Genomic DNA, 7,177 nt, shown 5'->3' with positions numbered 1-7,177 from the left:
AAAACAGTTATAAACAAAAGCTGAAAGAAAAAATATATGGTGAACACAAGCCCAACAAAATTCTTGGAAGCACTCAGAAAGGGTTTACAAAATCAAATAAGAGAGGTAGAGGAGAAAATGAGAAAAGAAATGAAAATGATGCAAGAAAATTACAAAAAGAGAGTCAACAGCTTGGTAAAAGAGGCACAAAAAATACTGAAAAAAAAATAACATTTAAAAAACAGAATTGCCAAATGGAAAAGGATATACAAAAACTCACCAAAGAAAAGAACTACTTAAAAATAGAATTGATCAAATGGAAAAAGAAGTATACCAGTTTATTGAAGAAAATAATTCCTTAAAAATTAGGACAAGTGGAAGCTAATGACTTCATGAGACATCAAGAAACAATCAAAGTCAAAAGAATGAAAAAAATAGAAGAATATATGAAATATTTCATTGTAAAAACAACTCACCTGGAAAAATAGATTGGAGAGAGAGAATTTAAAAATTATTGGACTAACTGAAAGTCATGATCAAAGAAAGTATCTAGACACCATATTTCAAGAAAATTTCAAGGAAAACTGCTCTGATATCCCAAAATCAGAGGATAGAATAGAAATTGAAAGAGCCCACTCCTCACAACCTGAAAGATATCCCAAAATGAAACCTCCCAGGAATATCATGACCAAATTCTAGGAATCTCAGGTCAAGGAGAAACTATTGCAAGCAGCCAGAAAGAAACAATTTAACCATTTTGAACCTACAGTTAGGATGACACAAGATTTAGTAGCTTTCACCTTAAAGGATCAGAGAGATTGGAATATGATATTCTGAAGGGCAAAGGAGCTAGGAGTACAATTAAGAATAACCTATGCAGTGCAACTGGGAAATAAGATATACAGACAATGGGGTATAGAAATCCATCTTGCCCTACAGGAAAATAGAAGAGAAAGGGATGAGAGTGTGGCAAAGAGGGGGGATGATAGAAGGGAAGGGAGATTGGGGGAAGGGGTAATCACAATGCAAGCCATCTTGGGGATGGGGAGAGGGGAATGGAAGTAAATGTTGAAAACTAGAACTTAATTTATAAAAAAATACCCTCCCTCTCCCAAAACAGAATAAGCTATGCAGGAGTGGCTGGGCCAGGCAGACCACATCCTGGTGACTTAGGGAGGAGGAGTTGTGAGTGAGAGAAACCTACACTCCCAAAGATGGCCTAACATGAGGAAACCTGACTGGGAGGGAGTCTGCTGTGATATCAGAGATGAAAATAGATTTCACTATACCTATCTGACTGAACAAACTACATGGGGATGCTCAAAGAGTACTAAGGAGGGTTGAGACTAACCTGTCCTTGAAAGTATACTTCTTCAGGCATACATTCAGTCACTGTGCAACATCTCTAACATATATGAATGATGTGCCCTCTGTTCCTACTTTGACTGATACTGCTTAGATAGCAGCAGATGAAGAGAAAACCTATACTCAAACCAGGAATTACACCCAACCCTTAAGGCATAAGGGGAAGCCGAGCGCAGCTCATCATGTGGCACAATACCTCACTGTCCACCCTCAAGGGCCAGAGGAGAAACTCCTGACTTTGAAGAAATCTGGTTTATCAGCCCTGAGCCAAGCCACCAAACTACAAGATGAGTTGTCATGTACACAGACAAATTGCCAAGATTTGGGCAGTAGATGCAGCTTCATCTTCACAAACACCAGATTTCTTACCTTCAGGAAGTTCAAAAGTCTCTTCTTTTTACCTTATTTTGGAGCCTCATTCCACTCTACAATTTCTTTTGCCATTAGTGATATCACAGAGGAGGCTGTCTAGGGAGGCCCTAAGTTTCCATCAGTTCCCTTGTTTGTTCTGTTAGCTCTGAATGTTGAAAACCTAACTCCAAACTTGACTGCTGCTTGGCTGAATATGAGGACCGTGTGTCTCTCTGCAAAGCTAGCTTTACAGACATGATGGGCATCCTGAAGGACATTTAGGTGAACCAGAGCCAAGACTTGAATCAGAGGTTGGTGAGGTAAGAAGACGCTGCTGTTCTCATGTTAGAAGTATTGAGAAAATTTTCTCTGAAGGAAGAAAATATCAGCATGAACGAAAACTGACAGTCCTTTCTATGGAGCCTTATACATGGCCTTTTCTCTATAAGCTGTCTCACAGCAGATACTTCTTTGTCTTGCAGTTAGAAATGTCCCTCCATAATAGAAAACACTGATTGGCTAGAAATAGGTAGAATAGGGAAAAGCTGAACTGTTTTCAAACTTTAACAAACATTCAAACCTTAACAAAACTTTTCAGCAAAATTTTCTAAGCATAATTTTGAGTTGAGGGCTTTCAGATCATTGGTCATGCTGTTTTGGTTGCTATACACTGAAGAACAAGATTGGAGCTTTGTCCCAGACTGATGAGTAGTTTCTCTGTTTTTTCTACACAACTCCTGGGCTCTCAGAACATGTGCAATATTTCCCTCACATTCAGCTGCTTCTTTTGAGGGGATCAGGGTTCTAGGGAACCCTGAGGACTTCTCAGCACCAGTTATAAACCAACACTTGTACCCTGCCTACATGCACCAGCACCCAGCTGTGCTCCGGCTTCCTACAGGTCCTATAGCCCCACCTCATGAATAGATAGCTGCTGGCAGACCAGGGCTTGCAGGATCCTTGTGACCTCTTCCTCATTGCCATGACATTGATGTCCAATAGCAATGTTCCATTGCTATTGAGGAATTTCAGCAGGGAAGAGAAAGAGGGGAGAGGGTTATGCTTCATTTGGGGTCACTTTTTCTCATACCTGAACCCCTGTTAAATCATTCCAAAGTCCTCACCCAACACACCTAATACATGACCCTGCCTTCCTTGGGATCTCTTCAGTAAAAGTGTGTGTATGTGTGTGTGTGATGTATTTGGATCAAAGCACTATGGCATTGAAGAGAATTTTTTGAGTGGTTAATAAAAAAGAATAACACCCAGAAAAACCAAGTATAACCTTTTAAGATTAAGAATTGGGTGTTTAATGAAAAGAGGACTTTCAAGTACTCCTGATGAAAAGACCAGAGTTGAATGGAAAATTTGATTTTCAAATACAAGACTCAAGAGAAGCATACAAAGGTAAGTGTGAAAGAGAAATAAGACATTCAATAAGATTAAATGGTTTATATTCCTAAATGGGAAGATGATACTTGTAACACCTAAAAACTTTATCATTTATAGGACAGTTAGAAAGGAAGGAAGGGAGGAAGGGAAATAAGGAGGGAGGGAAAGAAGGAGGGAAGTAGAGAGATAGAGACAGAGAGACAGAGAGAGAGAAGGATAAATGGGAAAAAAGAATAGAGGGAAATATGCAGTTAGTAATTATGATTGTGAATGGGATAAACTCACTGATAAAAGAGAAGCAGATAGAAGAATGGATTAAAAGCCAAAATCCAACAATATCTTGCTTATTAGAAACACACTTGAACTAGATTGACATACACAAAGTAAAAATAAGGGACTGGAGCAGCAAAAATATACTTAATTAAAAGAGATAAGCAGGGAAACTACATTTTGCTTAAAAGGTAACACAGGCAATGAAGTAATATTAGTACTAGACACTTATGCATGGTGTAACATGGTGTAACATCCAAATCCTTAAAGGAAAAATTAAATGAAATCAGGAGGAAATAAACAGTAAAACTATACTAGAGGGGGACCTCAGTTTTCCCCTTTCAGAACTGGATAAATCTAGTTAAAATAAACAAGAAAGAGATTAAGGAGAAATGAATAGACTTTTAGAAAAGTTAGATGATATAGACCTCAGAGAAAACTAAATGGGAATAGAAAAAAGTATTTTGTATGTTGTTCTCAGTTGCGCAAGGCACTTTTACAAAAACTGACCATGTATTAGGGCATGAAAATTTCATAACCAAATGTAGAAAAGCAGAAATATTAAATGCATCCTTTTTAGACTGTAATGCAATAAAAATTACATTCAATAAAAGACCATGGCAGCATAAATTAAAAATTAATTGAAAATTAAATAATCTAATCCTAAAAATTAGTGGGTCAAAGGACAAATCATAGAAACAAACCATAATTTCATTAAAGAAAATGACAACAGTGAGACAAAATACCATGAAATGTGGCCAAAGTAGTACTTAGGGCAAGATTTACATGTCTAAATAGTTGCATCCATGAAAGAGAGAAAAAGCAGATCAGCAAATTGGGCATGTGACTAAAAAAAACTAGAAAAAGAACAAATGATATTGAGTAATACATGTGTGTATCCACATCTATCAGGAGCATGTGTATCTGTCCTCCATGCAAGATGAAAATATTCTCTTCAATCCAAAGACAATAAAGGAAAGAAAATGGAAAAGAGAAAATTGAGCCCTCTTTTCCCTTTAAAGGGAAAAGCCCATGCAGTACCGAGCTTTCAAGAGAGATAGGACATCTGGGATTCATTGGAAGTAATCTTCTCATCTTCATATGAGAAATCAGACTTTCCTGAGTGAATGCCAAGCATCTTCAAGATCTATCAAGGACAGTCCAAGTGGATATACCACCAAAATGCTTCCTTTTGGTCTATGAAGCATGTAGGGTACCCAAAATCTCTCCAATGAACACTTGAAATACATTGGGCAATCAAAATGAAGGTTCAAAGTCACCTCATCCAGTGGAAAAAATTAGAAAAGCAAAAGCATACATTCAATGTTTTCATAAATCTTCAAGATTTCAACTTTCCACTTTTGTTTTTTTAAAAAACAAAAATGTATGAATGTAATGAATCCATAGGGTCCCTATATAGCAAAACTCAAAATTCAATGTCTTTGATGCACTATAGTGAAACTTCACACTACAATAAGAAGGAAAACATTTTTTGTTGTAAAAGACTAAACTGAAATGCTGAATGTTACCAGATTCCCATTCCCTGCACATATGCTGCACACATATATAGAAACAAATATAGAAACAAAAGGAGAATCTGTCTAGGGGATAGAGCAAACATGTGACTCCTACACGCAAGATGTATACACTGACAACATGGGGAAGGTAGGAACCTTATCTCAGATGAGATGGTAATAGAATTCCTCAAAAAGATTGTTTCATAGAGAGCTCATGAGTGACATCAGTAACCAGGGTCACTAGTCTGAGTTTTATTATAGTTCTGACAAGTTGGTCATATGTCATAATCTGCTAGTATTTAACTCTATTCCTCTGTTTTATACAGAAATGGATAGGTGAATCTTTCCTATTCTGTCATGATTTGAAATGGAATGGAACAGGGAAACATTTCCTAAACCTTTACGTCCTTCCAATATTGATCTTAGTGACTGAAAGGGATGTGGGATGATAATGGGCCTAACTTGAGTAGGCTGCTATAAAGCTATAATAACCTTCTCAGAAAGGATTAATTCACAAAAGCAAAAGCCCTATTTATAAGGTAGAAGGAATGACTCAAGTTTAGGTAGTCATAGCTGAGGAAAGCTGACAAGTACATTTGGAGCTGTATTAAAATAAACATGTAGGGTGTGTGTGTGTGTGTGTGTGTGTGTGTGTGTGTGTGTGTGTATGTATGTGTGTATGGCCCCATATATGTTTGATGTATCCATTTCTATATTTCTAGATGTAGCACATGGGATGGCATAAAGTCTCTTCTATGCATCCTTCTGTAAGGAGATTGATTCCCTCCAGAAAGGGAGCCATGAGGTTGGTCACTTGCTCTCATCAGATAAGGGATACAAGGTTAGAATTATATCTATCCACTTCCTAAATATTTTTAATCCAGGAGAAATAATTTTTCATGTTCACACTGTACTGCAGATCACTATTCCTGGATGGAGAAGGACTACCCCAAGCTATGTATTCAAAAGGTTAGCTCCTTTCTTATAGTTATACAATGCCATTTATACAAGGAACATAGCAAATAGCAAGTAAACCCATTCATCCAAACCAATAGCAAAAATAAATCAGAGAAGTTATACAAATTAGAATATACCAGACAATACACCAATTGAAGGAAACCTGCCAGTAGAAACAAGATATTTCAACTCACCATAAGAGAAAGAAAAAGCCTCCCAGATCTCACTTAAGAGGGAATTCCCTGAAGTCTCTAGCATATTAAGCTAGGATCGTAACATGATTGAGACACTGGTTCCTCCACATGTTTGCTCCTTCCCAGAGTTTTTCTTTCCTTTCAGGGATCTCTCCCTGAAAAGAATCTAGAACCAAATATCTCCTCTCTTGTAGCAAGAAGCCAGAAGAACAAGGATCTCTGCTCACTTAAGCTCTTATCAACTACACCCTTCATGTAGGCATGGATCATTGAATAATCTCTATCAAGAAGGAGAGTCTTATGCAAATAGTTTTGAAAACCAGATTATGCATACAATATAGGCTAAAGGAGGCAGGCATGGGTAAAGTAGCAGAGAATATATATTCTTGATCAACTTGGGAAGCCAGGACGTCACTTGCATATGAAAACATATTAAGCTAACAAAGCACTATTTGCTACACTACACTTTCATATCTTAGCTACATTTATTGGTAGTAACCTTGTAGAACTTACTTCCTTTCAAAGACGAATATAGATTTACATTCTGTCTCCTTTCAGTAATTCCCTTTGCTCTTGTTAAATCAGGACCACAAACAGCTCCAGATTGCTGTCAATACTTCTGCTTATTCTTCTGCTTGATCAAAATGACTATCAATTTATGCTAAATAGAAATACCTATTACTGATTGATTTTATGACTTGTGTCATTCTGGGAGCACGGTATTTGGGCAGGACAGAGATAGTAAATTTTTATTCAGACTGCCATTTAACAACAATATTCTGACTCCCAGTGCAATCTCTCTTTTCCTTAGGAAACTCTGATTATACCTTGCAGAGAAGATGCCAGACTGTTTTGGTAGATGGAGTTTTCTGATTCAGAAGTTCCTTGTGCCAATGAAATAGAATCCCAATCCTAAGAACTAAATAAAATAAGTCTTTACCAATTCATATTCTGGGCAAACTTCTTACATGATTGCTAGCTCTACTTAGTACCCCAAATGGTGCTAGAAGAGCAGTGCCTTTACCTAGTTTATTATCTTACACATTAGGTAAGATGGTACTGGCTCTTTCTTACTGTTTGTTCTTCAGGATAAAATTAAGTGAATAGTGGGGGGAATTTAAGAAAGGTAACTTCATTGTCAGACTCACTTCT

General features: G+C 37.2%; 1 pseudogene; it reads left to right on the top strand.

Moving 5' to 3' along the window:
• The first annotated feature begins 1,246 nt into the window (after window positions 1-1,246).
• On the top strand, window positions 1,247-2,100 carry LOC140511366 (mitochondrial fission regulator 1-like pseudogene; annotated as a pseudogene).
• Window positions 2,101-7,177: the final 5,077 nt, after the last annotated feature.

This window comes from Notamacropus eugenii, chromosome 6 (genome assembly GCF_028372415.1).
Source record: "Notamacropus eugenii isolate mMacEug1 chromosome 6, mMacEug1.pri_v2, whole genome shotgun sequence".
In the NCBI taxonomy this organism is placed as follows: domain Eukaryota; kingdom Metazoa; phylum Chordata; class Mammalia; order Diprotodontia; family Macropodidae; genus Notamacropus; species Notamacropus eugenii.
The sequence above is the reverse complement of the archived record's forward strand: the minus strand, read 5'-3'. Positions and strand labels throughout refer to the sequence as shown.